This window comes from Sminthopsis crassicaudata, chromosome 3 (genome assembly GCF_048593235.1).
Source record: "Sminthopsis crassicaudata isolate SCR6 chromosome 3, ASM4859323v1, whole genome shotgun sequence".
NCBI classification, from domain to species: domain Eukaryota; kingdom Metazoa; phylum Chordata; class Mammalia; order Dasyuromorphia; family Dasyuridae; genus Sminthopsis; species Sminthopsis crassicaudata.
Window position 1 is genome coordinate 376,180,301 of NC_133619.1, and position 27,201 is coordinate 376,207,501.

General features: G+C 36.8%; 1 long non-coding RNA gene across 1 annotated transcript in view; it reads left to right on the top strand.

Moving 5' to 3' along the window:
- Positions 1 to 435: 435 nt before the first annotated feature.
- LOC141559566 (uncharacterized) overlaps positions 436 to 27,201 on the top strand; it is a 163,729-nt gene continuing 136,963 nt past the window's right edge. The window contains exon 1 of the long non-coding RNA XR_012487493.1: positions 436 to 559. This is a non-coding gene — a long non-coding RNA (uncharacterized LOC141559566). The remainder of the gene's footprint in view (positions 560 to 27,201) is intronic.

Below are 27,201 nucleotides of genomic sequence, written 5' to 3' on the forward strand. Positions count from 1 at the left end.
AAAGAGACTGTGATTTCCTTCTATACACAGACATTAATGACATTTGTCATTGTTCAGTTGTGTCTTTTTCTGATTCTATTTGGGTTCTCTTGGAGTGACAGTGAAAAGCAGCCTGAATTAGAAATGGACTTCTAAGTTCTAGTTGTAGAATGGGGGCAGGTACATGATGCAAAGAAAATGGAGTGACTTGCCATTTCCTTCTCCAACTCATTTTACAGAAACTGAGGTCAACAGTGTTAGGTGACTTTCCTAGGTTCACACAGCTAGTAAGTGTCTGAGGCTGAATAGGAAATCTGATCTTGTTGATTCTGGGCTTTGCCCTCCATCCTCTGCACTGCCTACCTGCCCTCATTCATGACATAGCCATGACTAGAATCTGGATCTTCATTTCTAATTCAGGTTGCTTTTCACTATATTCCTCCACAGGCATCTTCCTAATTATCATGAGCTCCTGGGAACCTTCTGTTTCTGCAACCAAGTCCTCTTAATTAGCTCTTCTGTTTCTTATGAATCCAGAAATACAGCTATATTAAAATAAAATATGCTGAGCCTCCTTAAGGTAAGGAAGTGGCAGTTTTCTTGAATACAATGGTCTTTTTTAGTGAAATGTGATGTTTATCTTATCCTAATATTGACTTTATTGAATGGAACCTGACTTTTCTATTCCTGTGGGGAGGAAGGTTTTACAGTTAAATGAATTGAGTCTGTTTAAATTGAATATCAACAATTCTTGAGTGAAAACCAGGATCTAGTTTGGGGAAGTTGATTTGAAGCACAGATAAAATCTGGAATGGATTCTTCTCTATGCAGATTCTCAGGTCCTGGCAATCAGGTGAAAATTTGGGCCATGCTTGAATTTACAAAAATATCCTGTGATTCCACCAGAATCACACTGTCTAAGGGAAGGCAGACACAGAAGTGACAGTGGTTGTTGTTCCTGAGGAGTGTGAATGTCCAGCTCCAGCAGTGTGTCAGATAGATGGGAGCACTGAACTATTGTTTATGGCTGGGAGTAAACTTTCTTATCTCAGGTTCTATGATGGTCGAGGAAGGAGTTTCTCATTCTCTTTCTTGATTTGTCTTAGGTGTGAGTAAGATAGCCTAAGAAAGAATCTTTTTCCCCCTCCTAATTTAATTTTCATTGATAGCTTTTGTTTTCACATTGCTTTGAAGTATTGCCAAAATTTGCCAGCAGAAATAGAGCATTTCTACAGGTGGGTGTTGTTATTGAGTTGTATCCAACTCTCTGGGACCCTATTTGAGGTTTTCTTGGCAGACATTGGAATAGTTTATTATTTCCTTCCCCAGCTCATTTTACAGAGGAGAAAACTGAGGCAAACAGAATTGACTGACTTGCCCAGAGTCACACAGCTAGTAAATGTCTAAGGTCACTTTTGAACTCAGGTCTTCCTGATTTCAGGCCTAGAAATTTATCCACTGTTCCACTTAACTGCCCATTTAACTAGAAATAGATGTTGATGGTAAGGCCATGTCTATAAAGCCATCTTTCTTCTGATCTTTCCCCTTCAAACACTGTAAAATAAACTAATAAATTGCCAATAGGCACCTTCTATATATCTAATGGGCAAGTCACTTAACCCTGTTTGCCTCAGTTTTCTTATTTGTAAAATGAGCTGGAGAAGGAAATGACAAACCATTCCAGTATTTTTTTCAAGAAAACCCCAAAAATGGTCACAAAGAGTTGGGCATAACTGAAACAATTGAAAAACAATACCATGTTCCTAATGTTGGTGCTAGGTTTTATGAGATGAATTTAAAATTGGTTAAAATGTATAACTCTGTTATGATTTTTTAAAATGAAAGTTTCCTTTTTTAAATAAGCAAAAATCTACTTCTCTCTACTACCCTCTTCTTCTCCCCCAATGAAGTAGAAAAAACAAAAACAACAAAATCCTTGCTACAAAAGTATAATCAATCAAACCAAATTTCTATAGTATTTATGTCCAGTGTGTATGTCTTCTTATAGACCCTCAAACATTGCCTGTTCTATTTTTGTTATCTCTGCTAATTTGCATGAAGTGAATTAAAATCTCAGAATTGTTTTAATTTGCATTTTTCTTTCTATTAGCAATTTGAAGCTTTACCTTGCCCAATACCTGTTATATAGTAGGTACAATAAAATCCTGCTAATTAAAATATTTGTATGTGATCATTTATCGTTTGCAAATCTTTTGAAAACAGTTTGTTCCTATTATTTGACCACAATTATTTAAGGGATGAGTCACTGTTACATATTTGTATCAATCCTCCATTTATTTTCATTATCAGATTTTATTAGTGATGCTTGATGGAAAATTTAAATGCTAGATTAAGAAAATCTAAGATTACTTTTCTAATTCTGTTTTAATTGATTTAATTCATGCAAAACCTTTTAAAAATATGTAGCCAAATTCTGATCCTTCTTCTTGTTCTTGTAGTAGTAGTAGTAGTAGTAGTAGTAGTAGTAGTAGTAGTAGTAGTAGTAGTAGTAGTTGTAGTAGTAGTAGTAGTAGCAGTTCTCCTCCTCCTCCTCCTCTTCCTCCTACTCCTCCTCCTGCTCCTTCTTTTTCTCCTCCTTGTCCTCTATCTCATTCCTTGTTTGTAAAAAAGTGCCTAATATGTGTTAGGCACCATGCTGAGTGCTTTATAAATATTATCTCATATGATCCTTACTTTAACCCTACAAGATATCATTATTATTTACATTTTACATTTGAGGAAAATGAGGCAAGCAAAATTTAAGTCAAGAATTGCAAAGCAAGTAAGTGTTGAGCCTGGGTTTGAACTCAGGTTTTCTTGACTCCAGGCTGAAGACTTGAACCCCTGAATACTCTAATCTTATAATAATTCTTACAATAGTCACCTACTTGACTTCCCTTCCACTAGTCTTCCTAGGCTGCCAGATATGATCAGACTTTTTTATTCCTTTATTCAAATACCTCCGGTAGTTCCATATTGACTACTGAGTATTTTTCAAATGTTTGGGAGATGGGGAACCAATGGGTGTGGGATGTTGTATGCATTGTCAGATCTACATCATAGTTTTGGGGGTGGTTTTTCATGATCTTTTTTTGTTGTTGTTATAGGAGAATAGCCCGATATAAAGGAGTTGTGGAAGAAAATGACTTGTGTTAAAAAAAAAAAAAGGATAGCAAAAGAACTAAAAAAAAAATTAAACATATAGTACAGCTTGAATAACAAATTGTTATTTTTGAGAAAACCAAAAGACTTAAAGAAAATTTAGGAATTTTGGATTTATGGATTTATTAGACAAGATTTGCACATAAGATGAAGAGGAGTTATGATTTGTTTTGGTAAAGGGTATATCCAAATGGTTATATATATCACACATCAAGTTAAGTTACTGAATAACAATCTCCTTGAAGGAACAAAATTTTATTAATCTTGGCATTTATTTCAGGGTCTAGTAAGATGTCTAACACACAGTAGGTAATAGCAGAAAATGCTGAATATTAAATATATCTCTGAGGTTGCTTACTGAGAGGTCAAAATCTCTAGGACTTCTATATACTACCTCAGACCTTATATATTTTCTTCTTTGAAGAAGGAAGAAAGAAGAATATACCTTTCAGTGGGGAATAAGGAACCCATTTTGGCACAAACCAAGTACCCAGTCAAAACAAAGAGGATTTATAGGTTATATCACCTTTTCCTAAGCATCTCCTGTGAGCTCCTTAAAAGCAAGGACTGTTCTACTTAGTGCAGTGCCTGGCACATAGTAGGTGCTTACTAAATTCTAGTTGACACTAACTGGAATAGGGAGAGGAGGAGCTGATTCCGTTAGAGTATATTTTCAACCAGGAGTTAAGGGCAGGTTTATCTTGCTGTTCCCACAGAAAACTATCCCAGCACTAATTTTCCTCAGCGTGCCTTTCCTCTCTATATAAGCAGAGGAGTTTCAATTAAAATGAGATCATGGACTGTTAAATGACTGCTGTAGTCTGTGAAGGCAGTGAGTCATTTGAGTGCATGTGAATTGCTCATGGCTATTTTTTCAGAACTTGGGCTTCAGTCTGTGCTCTTCTGGGAGTGGGTTCAGGAGTAGGCAGCTGAGGCATATCACTGGGAATTTATACATCCTGGGAGAGTTCCAAGAACAATGTCTTTGCTTCTCTGACTAAAACCCCACAAAATCTTAGCAAAGAATCTGTTTGCTTTTCCCTTGCTCCAAAGGTAAAAATGAGCAAATTTCTAGCTGGTCAGCAAAATTTATTAAATATCTACTGTGTGCATGACTCTACACTGGAAAAAAAAAGAGAGAGAGATAATTTACTCTACCTGTTAGCCCTGTCCTCCCCTGTCAAGAACCAACCAAAACTGGGAGACAAGGTGTTGATCCTTGAAGAGAAATAATATGACTTTCTGGGGTTTGACCCTATTGAGTTAGGTTTGGGCAGCCTCTTCAAAATAGACTGGTGGAAACCTTTATGATGAAGAATTTGGGGAAAGAGTTCTGTCTCCTATCATGGTAAAACCAGTGGGCCTGATTGAAGTCCAAGTTGAAATTCTGAATTGGAAAAATTGGGAAATTAGGAAAACTAGAAGATAGTGTTGAGTTTAGTGGATAGAATGTTTTAGAATAATTAGTCTTTTAATATAATTTCTATTCTACCACAGGCCCTCAGAAAATATGGGGAATAAAGAGGAAGAGAAGCAGAAACTCTGTGAATGTATGTATGTGTGTATGTGTGTGTATACATGCATTGGATGCTTGAATTCTGAGTTTAATCTCTTCATTCCTTTTTTCTTCATTCCTCCAAGCATTGCAGAGATGGATTTCTCCTCTCATCTTTGAATTAGATGGAACTTTAGAGCTGGAAGAAATTTTAGAAATCATTTAATCTGCTGATGTCATTTTGTAAATCAGAGACAACAGAGTGTAGTGGAAACAGCATTGGACTTTAGAGTCAAATGACTTGGATTTAAATGCCGACTAAGACATTTTTGATTTGAGAATCTCTTTCTCTAAATCAATCAACCAACAAACAAGCATTTATTAAGTGTCTAGATATGGTAGGTATGTGTTCAGTCACTAGAGATACAAAGACAGAACTAAAACAGTCCCTGCCCTCAAATTCTGGAAACAGAATACCAGGGCTCAAGTTTTGGTCCTCAGAGAAAAGCTATGGGACAAAGAGATAAAGAAGCAGGTGTGTCGTGTGTGTGTGTGTGTGTGTGTGTGTGTGTGTGTGTGTGTGTGTATAACATTGTGTGTGGTGACATCTTCCATAAAAGAATTTTAATAGAAGAAGTAGTTTCATCATTGAAGAGTTCCTTATATCGGTGAACTCACAGAGCCATTTCCTATGCCTAGGCAGCTTTTTATTTTGTTAAATGAATAAATATAAAAAAAACTCAGCTATTTCTGTAATAACTTGAGACAGTTAAATGGTTAAAAGAATATTTATGTATATATATGTGTATATATATACACACATACATATATATGTATATGAACATATTGCTAAACTCTTAATTTGTGGGATTGGGCCTCAGTTGTTATTGGAAAGGGCTCATGATTCCATACATCCAACTAGAAGTGTCATTTTGTTCTTTATTGAGTCCTTATAAAAAATAACTAACATTTCTATAGCACTTTATGACTTTCAAAGATTTTACAGAATAACAATAATAGATAAAATTTATATAGCAACTACTATGTGCCAGGCATATCTTGCCAGGATGGCAAGATGCCTTCTCATATTTCTTTCTAGGCCATATTCTTAAAGACTGTATAAAATGGAGATTTTTAAGATTATAATATGTGCCAGGCACTGTACTAAATGCTTTACAATTATTATCTTGTTTGATTTTCCAATAACCCTGGAAGGATTTTGCCATTATTATTCTTTACATTTTACAGCTGAGGAAGCCAGAGGTTAAATGACTTGCCCAACTTCATTCAGCTAACAAGTGTCAATGGTTGGAGTTAAACTCAGGTTTTCTTGATTCCAAGTCTGGCATTCCATGCTGCCCATAGGAGATGGAGCATGAATGATGGATTTTGTTTCTACTATATAATCAATGCTTCATCTGTTTCCAATAGGAGAAAAATTCTTTGAAAGTATTCTTTGCACATTTGCAAATGGCTGACTTAACACCTACATCTTTGTTTCAATTAACTAGAATGATGTGATTAAACCAAAAAATACCCTGAAGTCTTTCCTCCACAGCAAAGGTCTGAGAAAGTGGATTTTCTTCATTTGTTGCAATGCAATTTAGATGTCTTAACCAGCTGGATCTGGAACCAAATGAAACTTTCATCCCTTGAATCAAACAGCCAATCAATCATTCTTTTTAAGTGATTCTTTATAACAAACAAACCAAAATAACTTTGGTAGACTGAATAAATAACTCACATATATCAATCAAGCAATCAATCCATCAACAGGCATAAATACTTATTATCTGCTAGGTTAAATACTGGATAGATAGTGCTTCTTTTCAAAATTACACCATTGTGATTAAGCAAAAACAAACTTCATTTAAAAGTGGTACTGAATTTATAGTAGTTTCCTGTCATGTATTTCTCAAAGGATAGTAATAGTGTAGTAGCTATCATAGGAGGGTCCAAGAAATGTTTTGCTGTTTAAAAAAAAAAAAAAGTATTCTAGTGGTTTGTAAAAGGTGCTATCTTGGAACCCACACATGGCCATGCAAAATAAATGTTTTTCCTCAATTCGCTTCTTCCTGGATCATATCCTTTTTGTAATTAAAGCTCTATGGATTCCTTTTGCTTTTTACATTATTCATTTCCCAATTTATGCCCCTCCCCATTGAAATCTTCTTTGTAACAATAAAAAAAAGGAAACCAAACCAACACAGCCAAATCATCTAATAGTATGTGTTAACATTCCACACATGTAGTCCCCATCTTTCTACTGAAAAGAAGAAGGAGTGGTTCATCATTCGTTTTCTGTGTTTTAGATTGTAATTAATCAGAGTTTAGCCAGCTGTTAACCTTGCTTTCATTTACATATTTGTAGTCATCATAAATACTTTTCCTATTTTCTGATGACATAAATTCATATTTTTTTTCTCATGTTTCTCTGAATTCTCTGCTGGGTCATATTCTTTTAAAAATTCATTTTCTATTGATACATTAAAAAAATCACCTACATTTTCCAACATATTCATTTCCCTCCAGAGAGTTATCCTTTGTAATAAAAATTTGAAAAGATAAAAAAAATAAAAGTTTAGCAAAACTAACCAATACATTGAAAAAACCTAATATTATATGCAGTGTGAAGAATTCACGGGTCCCCACCTCTGCAAGAAAGGATGACAAGATGCCTTCTCATATTTCTTTCTAGGCCATATTCTTAAAGATTGTATAAAATGGAGATTTTAAAGATTATAATAAGAATTTTCAAAGGTAGAAATATTAAAAATAATGGAGTAAGATAATCTACTGAGAAAGATAAGGAGATATGGTAAGACTTTAACAAATAGGCCCTGATAGGCATCGAGGAATCAGAAAGTCTGGAAGTCAATAAGATTAATCCTCCTGATATTGTGCCACAGTTCTCTTTTATTGTTCTGACTCAGTTTCCCTAATTTTCCTGACTCAGTTTCCCTAAATTGTCCTGCCTCGGTTTCCCTGAATTGTTCTGTCTCAGTTCCTAATTGTTGCAGAACAACAAGGTGCAACACCACCTCTCCCTCCTAATCAGGATGATCCAGATAAGGAGAAAGACCTTCTATCTTAGACATCTAGACCCTGGCCCTTCCTTACTTATCAGAATGCCTCCCCCAACCTGTGGGAACTGGATAGTTAATCCCCTGTCAAAACTGCTCTTAGCTCTCTGACTCCGCTCCTGCCTCGGTCTACCCCTGTATCTGAGCCATGTGGGGGAGGCATTCAGAACTCACATTGTTTGTTGGATTCTTGGATTCTTTCAGCTCTGGGACCAAACCATGGATTGGTTTGGTCCTAGTAATCTCTCACTTTCAAATAAAATATTAAAAACTCTCTATTCTCTGTCTTGCCTCAGTTTCTCCAGCATTACACTGAGTTCAAGTGTGGCCTCAGACACTAACCAGCTGTGTGACCTTGGGCAAGTCACTTAACCCGGTTTGCCTCAGTTTCCTTATCTGTAAAATGAACTGGAGAAGGAAATGGCAAACTACTGCAGTTTCTTGGCCAAGAAACTCCAAATGGGGTCATGAAGTCAGATAAGACTGAACAACAACAACCTGACAGGTTATGGTAAAGATCCACCAATTGACAGTTTTCTAGGGAATTACGACTTTCAGAAGTATTTGAGAGGCATTCCATAGTACCAGGTCATTGAAGGATTTCTAAGAACTTTCTTCAGTCTGACTCCCATTCCTTCTCAGAATACAGAAAGAACAGGTAACTTCACAGGCCATTGGATAAATGCCCACTTGCCTTTTGTCCTGATCTAACACTGTTGTTGGGGAGAAAAAAAGTGCTCATGTTCAGCTGCAGAATCAGTCATTTTCCAGTAGATTTTGTTTTTGCTCCCTCTTTTTCTGGCTGTGTTAAATGACTATATAACACAATTGATCAGATCATGGGATTGCCTGGGCAGCTTTTTGAAATGCTATTCACGGGAGCAGAAACACTGAGCCGATAGTTATTGGATCTGACGTGTGTGAGTGTGTGTGTGTGTGTGTGTGTGTGTGTGTAGTTATATATACCTGTATACACCCATGGGCAGGGAGGAGAATCAAATTCCCACTAGTTTTCTACTTTGTTTTGGAATAAACTTGTAGGTACACATATATATGCTATTTTTCAAAATAGTATTATTGCTTTCCTTTGTAATTCAATTTATGTAATTCCATGCATTTAAAATATTATTCTGAAGAGTCTATAAACTTTATTAGATTATCAAAAGTTGGTGTATCCAAATGTCTAGTAGTTGAGTATCCAAGGAGAAATGGAAATATGACCACAACCCAGTTTACATTCTCAGTGTAGGTGGTGAATGGGTTTCTGCCCCCAGCAAAGACACTTTTACATATCAGTGAATGAATCTCCAACACAAATGTTTTGAAACATTTCCCAAGTGAATGAATAATCTCCAAGCCTATGAAAAAGAATAAACATCCCTTCCCACCCCCTTTTAAATATTTCCTTCCCTACCAGCTTTCCCTCTGGTTTTTGTGTTAATAGACTGAGGTATCTTGTGGAGGCCTGGTCCCTTTGTTTGGCTCTCCTCACAAGTTAATTTTCCCAGGGTCATGCCAGGATCCTTCACTATGGACACAGGATTTTCCTTCAAGATATTTTCCACAACCTCCAGCAGCCTTTGGGCTTTCAGGATCCTTATTTAAAGAAATTTGCATTAATAGCTCTTTGGGGCCCCCTCATTTACATTCATGTTTAAAGGGCAGAACTTTGGGGAATGAAATGCAAAAAGTGAAATGCATAGCAGCTCCACACACCCACTCAGGTCTTTGGAAAAGAACATAGTTAACTTTGTTACTTTTATACTTGAAGATGTATGCCCACATGGATGCTCTAAAAAGCCTTAACTCTTTTATTTTCTCATAACTTGGGGATCATAACAGAAAACAGTGTTATTGTGTCTTTTTCCTTTTCTTCCCCCACTCCCCCACCCCCTTCCTTAGACTTGTGATTTAAAACCATAGAAAAAGAGGAGGCCTGGGAAATAGAGCATTAATTCAGATTCATTGAACATATTCTTCCCAGAGGTTAGGGATGTTTTGCAGCTGGTGGTAGATAGTATTTTTTTCTATTATTATCTTGTAAACGAAATTCTTGTGTTTTGTTGATTCTGATTATAGATTTGTCAAAACACTACTGCTGTTTTATTTAAAAATAAAATAGGTTTATGATATTTGTGTGGTACACTCTTCATGTATATATGTTGTGTGCATAGGGCATGAGTTTGAGTTAATGTTCTAGGGGTTATTTACAATATGGTTAAAAAAAACACCTATGATTGAAATTATTTTTCTTTGTTTTCTTTTTTTTTTCTTTCTTCTTTCTTTCATTCTTCTTCCCTCCTCGCTCTGTCCTTCCTGCTCTTTTATTCTTTTCTCCTCTACTGGGTTTTCCCTTCCCTTCCCTTCCCTTTTCCCTTCCATTTCCTTTCCTTCCCTTCTCTTCCATTCCCTTCCCTTCCCTCCTCTTCTCTTCCCTTTTCCCTTCCCCTTTCCTTTCCTTTTTATTTTTTCACCTCTTTCCTTCCCTTTCCTCCTCTTCTCTTCCCTTTTCCCGTCCCCTTTCCCTTCCTTTTAATTTTTTCACCTCTTTCCTTCCCTTCTCTTTTCCTTTCCCTTCCATTTTCCCTTCCCTTTCCTTCCCTTCCCTTTTGCATTCCTTTCCCTTCTCTTTCCTTTTTTTCTCCTTCCCTTTCTTTTCCCTCCCTTTCCTTTCCCCTTCTTTTCCTTTCTCTTTTTTTCCCTTCTCTTCCCTTTTCCTTTAATGTTATGGTTTAGCTTGGTTTCCATAGAACATAGTTCCAGTTCCAACTCCAAAACCCCTAGAGCCGGAGTCCTAGATCCTCTGGCTTCTCAGGGATTCTAAATGATGCTAGTTGGCTACACCATTCCACCTGCAATCCTGACTCCAAGGCTGCCATGGCTCAAACTGCTGGTCCATGAGGATCACCTCCAGCCCTTAAACTGAGGACAAACAAACATAGAATAGAAATAAACACCTTCCAGGCAATTTCTCCAAATTATGGCTCAAAGGAGAAAAACTTGGGTTTTCTAATTCTGTTCACTTTATTCTGCAACAGTTCATGTAAATATTTCCAAGTCTTTTGGAAATATTTATTTCCTCATTTCTTATGTTACAATAGCATTCTGTCATGATTCAATTACCACAATTATTTCACTTGTCCCCCAATTAATAGGCATCTTCTTAGTTTCTAATGTATTTGCCATTACAAAAAGAGCTGCCTATGTGTGTGTCTGGATATGTATTTTTTACATGTAGAACTTCCTCCTTCTCCACTTCTCCTCCGCCTCCTTTTCCTTCTCCTTCAATTTCTCCTTCACCTGGCAATATTTATTTAGGTGGAAGGGTATATACTATTTGGTAACATTTTGTATGTAATTCTAAATTACTTTCCAGAATTGTGGTACCCATTCACAAGTCTTCCAGTAGTGCATCAGTGGGCCGGTTTTCCTACAGTCCTTCAATATTTATCATTTTCCTTTTTTGACATTTTTGCCAATCTGATGGATATAAAGTCAAACCTTGGAATTGCTTTAATTTGCATGAGCAGACACAATTCCAGAGCACTGATGATGAAACCTGCTGGTCACCTCTAGAGAATCCAGGTAAATGGATTCAGGATGTACACTGAAAACATTTTTAAAAAGTCATGGACAATGAGAAAAATTATTTTGCTTGACTTTGCTTATTTGTTGTCTGGAAATTGTTTTTTTCTCTCTTTTTTTTTTCCCCAGTAGGGTGAGAATGGGTGGGAAGGAGAGAAAATAATGTTTATTTTTTAGAAATAAAAAAATTTAGTAGTAAAGAAAACATTAAGTAATAATAAAACTCAGGTTATAAACAGTGGGCAACACAATAGCACTACCCTGTTAAGGCTAAAGAACTGATTTTCTTTTCTTTTAACAAACAATTTTATGCTTTATTAGTTTTACTTACTCTTTAGTATTATTTTGCTTAATCATTTTCAGGGAGTACGTTTTGTAAATTTGTTTTTGTCTGTTATGTTAAATTAAAATTGATCAATAAAATTAAGATAAATTTTAAAAATGTATAATCCCTTCATGATTTATCCTATGTGATTTCTTCCCCCCACCCCCATGCTCTTCTATAAATCCTCTGTGAAGATTTAACTAATACTTTGGAAGTCTTCTTATGAGTCTTTTAGTGTTTTGCAGATATATAGGTTACACACCCCTTACTCTTGCTAAATGACTGGTATTGATAATTGACATTTAAAGAGCATTTACATTTTTATGGAGTGTTTCACTTATTTCATTTAATCCTTATATCAATCCATGGAATAGAGGTGTTATTTCCATTTCACAGATAATTGAGGCTCAGAGAGCCTGAATTTGGTCCTGGGTTTCAGAGGCAAACTATGAATCCAGGTTTTATTGACTATAAACTGAACATTCTATCCATTATACACCATGATTTCTTATATTAATGACTTTTAAAAAATGACACTTTTTACATGCAAGCCATCACTTTTCTGTTTCTTTCCAATCTTTCCTTCTTGAAATTTGATCCCTGGGTGCTTTTAAAACTGTATTGCCTCCAGCATGGGTTTCCTCACTATTTACTTAAAACCAGCAGCTCTTCCCGACTTCATCTCCTTGAGAGCTATTTCACTTCTTCAAATAGTACTTCAGATAGTGAAATATTATAATTTAAATGTCATGATTCCAACTGTCATAGATAATGAGATCATTAAAGAAATTCAGGAGATCTGTTCCATGTTATACTTATTTGTTATTCTCCTTCTTATTTCCCTACCTCAAAGATTTGTTGTGAGGATCAAATGAGATAATTGTAAAAGTTCTTAGCATAGTGCAGGCACATAGTAGACTCTATATAAATGATTATTCTATTTCCCCCTCCCCCTTCCTTTCCCTTCATGTATAAATGCCTTTGGGAATCTGGCTTTGTTTGGTCTCACACCAAGATTTCTATAAGCTCTATTACCACCCATTGCTTTTTGCCATTTTGGGCAAGGATAAATCCTTGCTATTTTATGAGATGTTGATATAGTCTTCTGTCCTTCTCCACAGTGTTTTGCAAATGAGCTAGTAGTCTAAACTGGTGTTGCCCTTGGCTACAAAGTCTTTCTGGAGGACAAGGAAAGGAAAAGCTTTATAGTTGAGTCAGTTTCTGAATTCTAATAACTTCTTTGTTGTCGTGATTGTTTTTTTTGTAAAGATCAAACTTTTATAAGAAATGGAGATAGTGTTTATTTTTCTCCATTTTCCACTTTCAGTCATTCAAATAAATCGAAATGGAGTTCTTGTTGTTTAACATGCCCCTCTTCTTATCCCCCTCATCTTTTCTTCTAATGTGATGTTAATTTTGACCTTTGCTCTAACCAGTTGAAGATATGACTGAATACAGACAGCTGATTCTGAAATGAATCCTACATTGATAATCAGTCATTTCCTGTCTACTAAGATGTAGCCAATTTTTGTGTGTGCAGTGTTGGTGAACATCATGGTATCAGTTGGAGACTTTTGAATCATCAAGAAGCTTTGATATTCTCTATTTCTTAATCTTAAACCATATTTTCCAACATGCTTTGTTGTTGTCCTACCCTGTGTCTGCTCTTGTATTGAAGTCGTCAAGTTTTCATTAACTTAATTGGAAATTCTTATTAAGATTTCTGAAATATTCCTCTACAACTGATGTTGTTCCACTAGGTGCTTCTATATTTGTGGTCATCTTTGCTTATTGTTGCTGTGCATGAATCCTGCAAAAAGATTATTAAATGTTCTGTGAAATAATATTTTTTTCACATGTGTGCATGATGAAGTCAACTATTAACTCCTTTATTCACTTAAGGAGAATTTCTGAGCTACCCTATACTCTCTGAGCTATATACCCTCTGAGCTTTATATATATATATACATCTTCTGGTTTCATATATAGTATAAGTATGGATAGGGTTTCTCCAGAAGAGAAACAATTCATTGCTCAGTGGACAGAAATGTTGGCAGGACATTGAAAACTTATACGATTCTTAGCATTTTCTGCTCCCCCTGCTCTCTCACTTTTGTCAAACCATTGATGTTTAAACACAGAGGATTGAGGACCTTAGAAACTTGAAATAACCAGTAGAGAAAGAGAAAGAATATGAAAAACAAAGGAGTATAGAGAACAGATCTGAGTTTCAAATCCTGCCTCAGATAACTATTAGCTGTGTGATTCTGGGCAAGTCACTTAACCCTGTTTGTCTCAGTTTCCTTGTCTGTAAAATCATCTGGAAAATTGCAAACCACTTCATTATCTTTGCCAAGAAAATCCCAAAATGGGATCTCAAAAAAATAGGACATGACTAATTGATGCAATAGAATAGAAGTCTCCAGGAGTTTGCTAAAGCTAGCTAGAATGGGTTCTTAGCCCATTGTTAAATTTTCAGTATTTCTACCTTCAGAATAGGCAAATACCACAAATCAGAATTAGTTTTTATTATTTTGTTTATTATCTAGACTTAACAAAATGAATAGGAAATGTTAACATGGTAAGCTAAATTTAAAAAACATATCCTATAAACAAGGGCTTTTTCTGGAGAGCCAGTTATTAAACATTTACCAGCATACCGCTGCATAGGCTTGTTGAAACAGAGTTACCAGATCATAGATTTAGAGTTTAGAGCACAGGATTACAGATTTAAAATTGAAATGTATCTCAGAGGCCCTTTAGTTCAACCCATTCATTTTACAGATAAGAAAATGAGTCACACAGACTCCAAGGTCATACAGAGGAAGAATTCAACTCTGGTCTTCTGTCTTCAAATTCACTTTTGCCTCTCTAGTTTGAGCTGTCCTTCAAGATCCTATTAAGGCCCCCTAAGAAATAACTATAGGGAACATGAAAAAACAGAGAAAGAAGACCACATTTTCTCAGTCTTTCCACCAAAGTTAATGACTGGCTGAGCTTTCAATCCACATCAGATCTCCTAGAGTTAATGTTGCTTGGTTTTGTATCATGCTGTTTGAATGCTCAGCCAGCCAGTGATAGGGGATCCATAGGAATACAGCTGAGTCAACACAAGAAGGTCCCAACCTTCAACTGGGTGTTATTGCTCAGGAGACACTATAACACTGAATTCTCAGAAGTTGCTGAGAGTTTCCATATTGAAATTGGAATGTAGAGCAGTAGGAATGCTGACTTCCAACTGAGACTTAACTGGACTTTCCAAATGGATCAGTATCCCTGAGCCACAGAGTCCTACAGCATTTACTGGTTGGCTTAGAGTAAGTGGCAAAATACTGGACTCCTGGGCTTGAATCCTGCCTGATACTTAAATGAATATTGGCAAAACATTTAATTTCTCTGTACCTCAATTTTCCCATTTACAAAATAAAAATCGAAATATCTGTGATATCTATTTCATGAAATTGTTGTGAGGGCAAAATGAAATAATGCATATAAAATGTTTTGTGTACTCCAAAGTGCTATAATATGCCAATTATTAATATGGACAAATCATTTAATTTCTCTGTAACTCAATTTTCTCATTATAAAATAGAAATAGAAGAATCTGTGGTACCAATTTCATGAGATTGTTATGAGGTCAAAATGAAATAATGTATATAAAATACTTTGTGTACTCCAAAGTGCTATAATATGTCAATTATTTTTAAAAAAAATTTTGAATTGAATTAAATATTAATTTAAATTTTTAAAAATTAAAGTTCATTAAAATTTTAAAATAAATTTAAATTTATTTTCAAAACATATACATGGATAATTTTCTTTTTTCTTTCTTTCTTTCTTTCTTTTTTTTTGCTGAGGCAATTGGGGTTAAGTGATTTGCTTAGGGTGACAGCTAGGAAGTGCTAAGTGTCTGAGATTAGATTTGAACTCAGGTCCTGACTTTAGGGCTGGTACTCTATCCATTGCACCACCTAGCTGTCCCTACATGGAAAATTTTCAACATTCACCCTTGCAAAACCTTGTGTTACAAATTTTTTCTCTCCCTTCCCCCCACTCCCAATATATATTAAACATGTACACTTCTTCTATACATATTTCCACAAATATCATGCTGCACAAGAAAAATCAGATCAAAAAGGAAAAAATGAGAAAGAAAACAAAAAACAAGAAAACAACAAAAAGAGTGAAAGTACATATGATCCACGCTCAGTTCCTACAATCCTCTCTCTGGGTATAGAAATAGCTCTCTGCATCACAAGAATATGTCAATTATTAATATAGACAAATCATTTAATTTCTCTGTACCTCAATTTTCCCATCTGTAAAATGGGAATAGCAATATCTGTGATACTAATTTCATAAGGCTGTTGTGAGATCAAAATGAAATAATATAATATAAAATACTTTGTATATTCCAAAGTGCCATAATATGCCAATTGTGATTAGTTGAATATTAAGCCCTATCAGAGCCATTTTTTGTTGTTCATTTGTTTCAGTCATGTCTGACATTTCATGATCTCATTTCTGATTTTCTTAGCAAAGATACTGGAGCAGCCTGCCATTTTCTTCTCCATATTATTTTCTAGATGAAGAACTGAGATAAGAGTTAAATGATTTACCCAGGATCACACAGCTGATGGGACTGAGGTCAGATTTGAATTTAGGAAATTGATTCTTTTTTACTTCAGACCTAGTGCTTTATCCACTGCACTACTTAGCTGTCCTATATATACAAATATATATATACCTACAGGCAAAATAAATACAAAGTAATTGTGTGTGTGTGTGTGTGTGTGTGTGTTTGTGTGTGTGTGTGCCCAGCACATATTGTTGGAGGTACCGAAGCAGGAAAGGTCTCATGTAGAAAGTAGTCTCTGAAATATTTGAGCCATTTGAAAGAAATGACAAATTCTTAGAGGTGGAGGAAAGGAAGGAATATATTCCAGGTGTGAAAAAGACCCTATGCAAAGCCATAGAGATAGGAGATGGAGAGTGAGATATACAACAACAACAACAAAATCCCCCCAAACAAGCAAAAATCCAAACAAATGATTATACTAAACAATGTATAAAGAGCAGTAAGTACATTGGGGTAGGCCGAATCCAGGCTGTGAAGGATTTTAAATGCCAAACAAAAGAATTTGTGTTTGATCCTAAGACTATCAGAGGAAGCTACTCGAGTTTACAAAGAGGAAGAAGACAGGAGCGGTTTGGGCTTTGGGGAAATCATGGAGGCGTATTGGAGGAGAAGAGATTGGAGAGGAGAAAGGATTGAGGATGGATGCAGAAATGTGACTGATTTGTACAACTCTCTCTGTACCTATGGCAGATATCTGAGCGCTTTTGTGATTCAGTTTTGTCATCCATGGCATGGAAATAATAACACTGCTCTAGCCTACCTCACAAGGGTGCTGTGAGAATAAAATGAGCTAATGTGTGTATATGCAACTAGTTAAAGTAAAGAGGAATGTCTATAATGTGAAGATATTAGGAGAAACCCTGTTTTCTGGTGCACAGGTCCAGCAAGCAAGCTGTGCTCTGAGCTTGGCAGAACCACAGCCCTTTGCTCTGCCTCCGAGTGATCCCAGCCACAGCAAAATCCCAGAATTGTTTCATGTAATTATTGTATTGCTTTGACCAGCACCAGGTGTTCTCTGTGCTTGGACAAGCACCTTCTGTAGCGATGTTTTTGCTGTGAATCAAACTTGTCACATTGTAGCTATTACCCTTCATTATCGGGGCTACAGCTCAGTACGCAGCCATGGATGTAACTAGTAAGATTTGGCCACACTAAAGCAGATTCCCCCCACTAGGGATGGTGCATGAGTCCTTGCTTGCAAGCTGTTGCCTCAAATTTGAAATTAAACTTCTGTTTGATTACTCTGCTCTGTGCAGAGCATTCATGGGTTAGAAGCTGGTTTGGTCGTGTTGACAATAACAATGGAGAGTGTTTAGTTTTGTCATTTTCAAAGGATATTAAATTTTGCAAAGGGCATCTGGATAGTGCAGTGGATAGTGCACCGAGCTTGGAATCAGGAATGAGTTCAAATGTGGTCTCAGACACTGACCAGCTGTGTGACCCTGATCAAGGCACTTCATCCGTTTGCTCAGTTCTGTAAAATAAGCTGGAGGAGGAAATGGCAAACCTCTCCAGTATTTTTGCAAAACAAAACAAAACAAACAAACCAAAAAACCAAAACCCCAAACAAAAAACCCTAATAAACGACTGAAACTGGGTTTTGCAAGTTCACCAGCTCTTATTAGTTGGAGTTAAGGACAGAGTGGGATGCCCAGTTAATAGGGATATAGGAGATCTATGGCATCAGTTTCATGAAGCTATGGCTTTGTTCTATGAGTCCCTCTCTTAAGATGGTTTAGAAATGTGAAGAATCTAAGTAGTTCTTACTTGTCTGCTAGTTAGGGGTAAGGAGATTTCCTTTATCCCTTTAGGGCCAGTCTAGTATTTGGCTGGAGAAGCAGCCATTCAGGAAGTTTGGAAGGCAAAAAATATCTGAAGCCCATACCAGGTCCCTCCCTGGGGCAGAAGGGGAGAATAGAGTCCCATTATTTAAAATGTGAATAACCATTGAATTCTCTGGTTTGTCCTTTTTGGCTAAGCCCCCTGGAAAGGACTTGGAAGTACTGTTATAATAAGATATCCTTATGTGAGTTAGACTGAATTTTATAGGCCTAGAGGAGGCTGTGACATGTTCAAAGTCACCGCATGTAAGAAGGCCCATTTTTATCCTCTTCTGTTTACTGACTTCAATGGAGTCAGAAGAAGTGAGTTCTCAGTTTCAATCACATTGCCTCCCATCTCACCATTTCATGTTTACCTGCCTTGTTGTTCCAGGATAGCTTTAAAAAGAGCTAATTGATTTTGAATGAATTAGATACACCAGGAAGAGATGACTTCTAAAGTTCAATATTGGGGTTAGTTGGCCATCTCAAAACAAAATAGCTCAAAAATTTTCAAATGATCTTTTTAGCTGATGTTTTTAATGGATTTCAATACAATTTGGTAGATGGGCAAAAGCTGTTTCATTGTATGAGACTGGTAGTTCAGGTATTACCTATGTCAGTAAGAACAGCCAGACCTTTGTCCTTTTGCTAGAAAGATGATAATGTTGTAAACATTATCAAACAAGAACATTATGTGGTTTGGATTTGTTGGACTGTTTTTCTTTATAATGTGTGTGGGGTGGAAGGAAGATTATGCTAGAGATGCAAATAAGAACATGGATGTGAATACATTCTGTAAACCTTAAAGTACCATATGAAAGAAAGAATAGGAAATAAGTATGCATTAAATACCTATTATTTGTCAAGCTTACAAATATTATCTCACTCAACCCTCACAACAAACATGTGAAATAGATACTATTATTACTTTCATTTCACAGTGGAAGAAACTGAGGCAGAGAGAAGTTAAGCGATTTCCTCAATGGATTTGAACTCATGACTCTAGTCCCAACACTTGGTTCATTGATCCACCTTAATGATTATTGAGTCATCTATCTTCCAATTGTTTTTGTTTTTATTTTTAGCTTCCAGTATGGTGATGACTTTATTCTCTGAACTTTCTAATACAGTTCCTACTGAGCTCAAGCAACATTTTTAGAACAGGAGAGAGATGTGCTCATAAATGTTTAATAATTAGACTCAGGTTGGAAGGGAATATATGAATACACTTTTAAGTTTCACATGAATTATTAACATTTTCTTAAATCAAGACAGTCAACAAAACCATAAATCAACTCCTGATTTTCAGACATTTTTGAAGTGTAAATGTTCATACGGAAAATTTTGCTCTCTAAAGAAAACTGGTTAGAACTGCCTCCAGATTTTTGTTATTGAGTTGTTTCGGTCCTGTCTAACTTTTCATCACTCCGTTTAGGATTTTTTTTGCCAAAGATACTGGCATGATCTGTCATTTCCTTCTTCAGATCATTTTACAGATGAGGAAACTGAGGAAACAAGGTTTAGTGACTTGCCTAGAGTCACATAACTCAAATGAGCCTTCCTGATTCCAAACTCAATGCTTGGTTATTCCTTTGGAAGGGACCCAATAAGAACCAAGGATGTTATTTGTCTTTGTACCTCTAAACTTCCTGAATAGCTGCTTACCAGACAAATCCCTAGACTGTTCCTGGAGAGATAAAGGAAACCTATTTATCCCTAAACTACCAGGCAAGTAAGAACCACTTATTTTACATTTATGATAACCATGCTGTCAAAACAACAACAATAATAAAAAAAGTTTTATTATTTATTTATTTGTATTATTTAAAGAATAATAGATGTATCATGTTTTACCCATCATTTATACTCTTTTTGCACAGCTCTTGAGTACCCTTATATCCTTATATATATATAAGTACCCTAATATATATATATATATATATATATATATATATATATATATATATATATATATATATATATATATGTGTGTGTGTGTGTGTGTGTGTGTGTGTGTGTGTGTGTGTATAATTTTTTTTTGAAACTAGGTCTTTCTCATTTGTCCAGGTTAGATGATTCTACCAATGAGTAGCATAGGAGCTTTGACTTAATCTGTTTCAACCTGGGCTGCTTCACCACTTTCTAGGTAGCCAGTTGCTCTCCTATTTCCAGAGGTTCACCACGTTGGTGTGAGGCCTCATCTCGGGACCCTGGAGCCCAAGGGTAGCCTCAGCTTCCCCAGTCAATAGCAGGGATTACAGGCGTGTTCTAGAACTCTTGGCCAACTCCAACCTCACTTTTTACATACTGACAAGGGCCATTGTTGTTCTGGGTTTGAATGGGAGAAGCTTTGAATGAGGATAGTTCAGGATGATGCTAAAATAAACCCAGAAGGTCCCTGCTCACTGACAACCTGATAAATGATTTATCTACCAAATAACATCTGCTATTGTCCTACTCACTCCCTTTAAAGAAATATCCTCAGGCAGAAAGTAGGCTAATAAAGCTAGACCCCAGATTTAATTCCACCTTAGTTTTTTTTTAAACACTTAAAAAAATTATCAGGGTAGGGCACTGTCGGGCTGGGAGGCCAAATGGAGCGCAGGTGGTATTCTGTGCAGAGCAGGGGAGGTTTCCCTTGGATGCTCACACTGCTTCAAGGAACAGATGGAGTGAGGAGCATTGACTACATCAGCATTTCTGCTGAGACATTTAGGATGTCTGAGAGTAGGAAAGGAGTCGATATATCATGGTGTGGTAGTTAGAAACTAGCATGTGCTTGGGTATAAGAGACATGGTGGTGTACTTGGGGAATGAATGCTGGGAAGAGATTGGTTGAATTTGACATAAATTTGGAGATGGAAGGCTCTTTAGAGACCTTCAGGTCTAATATCTTCACTTATAAGGTCTAATATCTTCACTTATAAATGAGTAAACTGAAGATTATAGAGGTTAAGCACTCAGGTAAAACAAATAGCAAAATATTATTAAATTATTAAAGTTGTATATAAGTCATTCATATAAGAAATAATTTTGTTTCTAAGTTGAAGACATGCATAATGAACTGCTAGTAAACATGATAACAACTATTACATGGAAATCCATTAATCTGAAAGAAAGACATGGTGGAAGATGATCAAAGGAGAAACAGAGTCAATGCAGTGGTTGGACCATATTCCAATTCATTTGGAGGAATTGGATGATACATTTATGATTCAGACAGAATTATTATTGTGAAATTCAATTATTTGAAAGTCTCCCTGCTGAAAACAGACTAGCTGCTCATTTCTTGTCTTGCCTTGCTGATAATTTAATTTTTCAGAAGACGGAGGAAGCAATGAAATTTATTGCTATTTATTCTGAATCAGAGTATGACTAATAGTGAAGAACTGATAGGTGAGATGAAAATGCTAGGTCTCTTTGGAGACAGTGACCATGACGCCTTTGAATTTGTAATAATTAAGGAAGGAATATGAGTCATAATCTGCTGTTTACTCTAGACTTTAGAGGAATAGGTATCAAAAGTTTCAGAGACAGAAAAGATAAAGAATTCTATGGTTTGGGAAATTGATTCAAAGAAATTGGGAGGTTCCCAAGAATAAACTAAATTAATGTAGAAGAAAATGGTATGATGCCTAAAAGAAACCTCCAAGGTTGAATAAAATGCTCATTAATTAATTTGGCTTTGAAAAAGCATGTACTTGAACATATATACAAAAGAGTGGCAAGGTCAATGAAGATAAAGTAATAAATACTAAGGGAAACACAAAAACCTTTTACAGAAAGCAGTTCTGAAGAACATCAAGGAAGAGATAGGACTTTTTCTAGCTATGGAAGAAAAGATGATAGAAGTGAGAAGATATGGAATTACTCAACAATCTTTGAGAAAAAACTTGAGGATAGATTAAGAAAAAAAAAAGAAAAACAGTTAATTGAAGCTTAAGATAAATGAGGGAAAAGGTGGTAGGAGAGCATCTAACTATCCCTTATGAATTTGTCATTAGGCATGGATAAATTACTGTAAGACCTTGAAGATGCACTTGTTTAATTGCTATGTGTAATATCTGAATGAAATGAGTTTATTTGTATTTTTTTAAAAGGAAGAGTGAGATACCTTAAACTATAGGTCAGTAAGCTTGATTTTGATTTTTGGCAAAATTAAAGGGATTATTCATGAACATTTTCAAAAGGGAGACAGTGATTATAGTGAACATCATGGGTTTATTAAAAACAAGTTATGCATGCTGTGAAATTATAATGACCAATCTTGGCCCCAAAGAAAAAATATCAGAATGCACCTCCTTTCCTTCTTTGCAGGGATGAGGGACTAAGTGTGTAATACTGCATATATAATATTGAAGTTGTATAATATGTTGACTAGTTTTGCTGAAACTTTTTTTTTCTTTTCTTTTTTCTTCTTTGTTATGAGAGATAGATCTCTGATGGGGACATCCTGAGAAATGAAGAAAATGTAAAAACAAAAGATACCTATTTAAATTTAAATTAAAAATAAAATAGACTCTCCCAATATAGAACAAGTCATGCCAAACTAAGATTATTTCCTTCTTTTGTTAGGGGCATTAGATTAATAGATCAGGGGAATACTATAGACATAGCACATCTGGATTCATTGAGGCATATGACAGTCTATCATGATTTCCTTATAGACAAGATAGAGAGTTGTGGACCAGATGACAGTATATTAGGTGAACTCAGGACAGGTTGACTGAGTATACCCAATGAGTATTGATTAATTGATCTATGTTTTAACTTGGACAGAGGCCTCTGGTGAAATGACACATAAAGCTCTTTTCTTGGTCCAGGGTCATGTCCTGCTGTGATAATGAATTCATAATTTGGCTATAAATTGAACTATATGAGTTCTTTGGTCCTTATCAATTCTAAGATTTAATAATTTCAGGGTCTCAAAAAGAGAAGAGAATGTATTTAAGAGGAGAGCCTGCTCAACAGTGTCAATAACTCCTGTGATCAAGAAAGATGAGAAATAAACTCAGTTCATTTAGCACAGGACTTGACACATAGTAGGTACTTTGAAGGCTTGTTGATTGACTTGATGTGATAATAAAAAAGTCTTGGAAGCCAGAAAAATTAGATGACTACTTGCTTGGTAGACTGATTCTTGTTCAAATATGATTTGGCTTGGATGGCCTCTAGTCCCTTCCAATGTTGAAATTTCTGTGAATATGTGATTGTATGGTGTGAGGAAATCAGTGGGTGTTTAGAAAGTGAAAGCATTGAGTATAGACTACATTTTCAAGAGATTTGGTTGTTAGTGAGAAAAGAGAGATTGCATAGTAATTTGATAGAGGTAAATGGGTTAAGCAATCTGTTTAGAATTGGGGAAAGCTTAGTGTGCTAATAGACAAATGGAACTGAACCAGTAATTAGGGGGATTGAAGATTCATGAGAAAAAAAGAGAATGATTGATCTTGGAACAAAAGTCTGGAAAATGAGGGAAAGAATAATAATGATAACAAATTGAATTTATTTGGTTCTTTAAAGTTTACATAACACTTTCCTCACATCAGTTCTCTGAGTTAAGTGGGGGCAAATTGTATTATGCCCATTTCTTAAGAGAAGAAGTTGATATTCAGAGAGTTAAATAATTTACCTAGGGTTAGCATTGGTTAAAAATTAGTAAATTGGGATTAAGGGAAGGAGAGAAAGAAAGAGAGAAAGAGAGAGAGAGAGAGAGAGAGAGAGAGAGAGAGAGAGAGAGAGAGAGAGAGAGAGAGAATCAGAGAGAGAATCAGAGACAGAGACAGAGAGACAGAGAGAGAGAGACAGAGACAGAGAGAGAAAGAGGGAGAGAGAGAAAGAGGGAGAGGGAAGAGAGGGAGAGAGAGACAGAGAGAGAGAGAGAGAGAGAGAGAGAGAGAGAGAGAGAGAGAGAGAGAGAGAGAGAGAGAGAGAGAGAGAGCCACAGAGAAAGATCTAAAGGGAGAGACAGAGAGAGATATATGCGTTAGATTTTAGGATAGTGGCTAGTAAATCACTGATTGAGTGTGGATTCAAGTGAAGTCAGAGTAAAGAGGGAAAATAGGCAAGAGATCAAGGGATGGAGGTCACCATGAGGATGAAAAGTAGGTTTGTTCTGAGTAAGGGAGTGCAAAAGAAGGCCAGGAAGGTGCATTTGGAGAGCAGAATTTCAAAGTCCAGGCGGCATGTTTCCATGTGATAGGGAATTAGAATGAGCACTGGATTTTGTGATTGGACTTTCTGATTTCCATTTCTAAAACTGACCCTACCTGTGTGATCTTGGCTAAGTCACTGCACCTTTCTAGCCTTGATTTATGATTCTAGGAGCCTATGACCATGTCTCTTTGTTGATGAAATAGGATTGAAAGGCAGTTTAATGGGTAGGAGGAGGCTGAGAAACTGTGGGTCAGGATGTTAAATAAGTCATTAATAGGAACATTGACCTTCATGATGATGGTGTCAGTGAATGTGCTAGAGAAAAAGACTATGTCCAAGTGTCCGAGGTCATGGAGGATGTAGGAAGAATGTTTGGGAGTTTAGTAGATGGCAGAAAGGAAGATGGTATTAGGGGGGATCATTTTAAATATTACTTGTTTAATGGCTGGATGTCAGGGTGGCTTCCAGTACTCTCAGGTGCATTATTAAGCTAGGTAGTTTTGTCCCTAAGAGAGGGGGTCACAATTGAGTCATCTGCTTCCTTTTGTTTCTGTACTTCTCTGAGGAAAGTCACTGGCCCCGGTGGCAGGATCTTTTTCAGCTATGGCCTCTACTAAGAGGAGTTGAGTCCGGTAAAATAGAGATAAAACCAATCTATTTACCTGTCGCCATCCAATCAAGTCTCCTAGAGGGAAGTATAAGAGGGAATCAGACTTCTAGAACCCGCTTGTAAAGCCTTTCTGGGGAAACACATAAAAATGGGCAATCATCAAAACCCAATTTATTTAGTATTTACAAAGCATCTTCCTCACAATACCCCAGTGAGGGGGGGATCACACAAGTATTGTCACTTCCATTTTCAAATGAGGGAGCTGGGATCTGGTGCACCAGGAAGAGCCTGGACTTGAATCCGAGTCTTGGGAGCCAGAAGCCTTTGGGCCGTCTCACTCTCTCTCAGAGCAGCGGCTCTGTCCCAGCTGCTTACACACGCCGGCCAGAGAGGCCCGGCCTTGTCTTTAGATTGTTCCTGCGGGGCTGACATACACGGAGAGCACACTGTCTCGCTTCAGCAGCAATGTTCAACTACTGGCAACTCTTGTTTAAACAGCCGGGCTGTAACAGCTGGGGCCGGCTCAGCCGAGTGTGAGAGCAATGGGAAAGCCGCTGCCGTGGATGCTCCAAGGGGCAGGTGCCAGTCTCTGAATGTGCAATCATGCAAATCTGAGCACCCGGCATGACATGAATTGAATGCTTGGGTGTTCAGTTTCAATAAACACAAATGTCTATTGCTAGAGCAACCCAGTCTGTGGTCATCAACTCATCAATTCAAATGAGCATCCCAGGCTATCAGTGAGGGAATTCAAATAAATCTGAATCCCAGGGAAGCGGCTCTCCTGCCCCAGGCTATCGACACCTGGGGAGGTTTTTCTCCAGGAAGCACAGAGGAATGACTCATGCTGGGGCCTAACGGAGGTGCAGGGAGGGGTGTGTCATGACACCTCAGATTTTTTTTTTTGGCCAAGAGGCAGTGAGAGATGAAATGAGGGCCTCTTCAGTTGGTTGCTTTGACAACGGAGGGACCAAACCTTGGGAATTAATAGAAGAGGATAATTCCTTTTCCCACCTCCAAATAGCCTGAGACCTAATGACACTGAATGTTGATGTAATCAGGAGACGTGAAAGGGATGCTCTAAGCTTTGAAAAAAGATAGTTTGGGTGTAGACATGTCATCTGTCCAAATTCATCCAGATTCAGCCCCCAAAGGCTGCATTTGTGGTAGTCTCTGCACTGAATGGACCTTGGCTACAGGAATAATTAATCCAGTTTAAAGACTTTAGCTTAAAAGGCCAAGGTCTCCCACTGCATCCAGGGCCACCTGATGTCCTGATCTCTATCTGACCATTAGACTCAGATGGCTCTGGAGGGGAAAGTGAGGCAGGGGATCTCACACAGACATAAAAGGACAGAAATTAGAGACCAAATACCGTGACCAAGGTCACTTAAATCCAATTCACTTGCATTTCATGGCATCACTTCCCTGATGTCATGGTCCTCTATATCTTTCCAGGGCAACTATATTTCATTATAAACTCCTTATCAAGCTTTCTGATACCAGTCAGTAATTCTTTCTACTTAACCACCTCCGTTAATATTGTCATCTTTAAATAGGGAGCCATTGGAGTTTATTGAGTAGAAGAGTACCTAATCAGAAATAGGGTTGTTTTTTTTTTATCCTCATCCCTTTTAACTGGAGTATTATAACAGTCAGTTAAATTGGGTTCTGTGCTTCTAGTCTGCTCCATTTTCAATTGATCCTCCAGATAGCACCAGATAATCTTAAAGCACAAACCTGATTTGTCACTTTTCTGCTCAAGAAATTGCAGTGGTTCCCCAGGACCTCTGGGATAAAATAAAGCTCCTATGCTTTGTTATTTAGTTGTTAAGTCGTGTTAAGTCGACTCTTGACCTGGCGGATCATACTTGTCAACTATGTCCATAGGGTTTTCTTGGCAAACTGGAGTTATTTGCTCTTTCTTTCTCCTGGGGAATTAAAACAAACAGGTTAAGTGATTTGCCCAAGTCACACAGTTAATATGTATTTGAGGTCACATTTGAACTCAGACCTTTCTAACTCCATTTTCATGCTCTATCCATTGCACCACCTAGCCACCCTTCAAAAAAGCTTTAGCTCCAGACTATTTTCTAGAGCTCTTCAAATGATTCTTCATTCCTGCCAAACTGACTTCCTAGCTATTTTCCATAGTCCACAGTCTGATCATTAAATTTTCAGTGTAAAATTTTCATCTTGGAAATCAACAAATGAGATTTATTGTTTTGTAGATTGTCTAGACAACGATAGAGAATGATTAAAATGATAAATGCTAAAATGATGGAGGAAATGTTAATAATTCAGAATACATTTAAAAGTGTGTCTTCCATGCATTCCTCCCCTC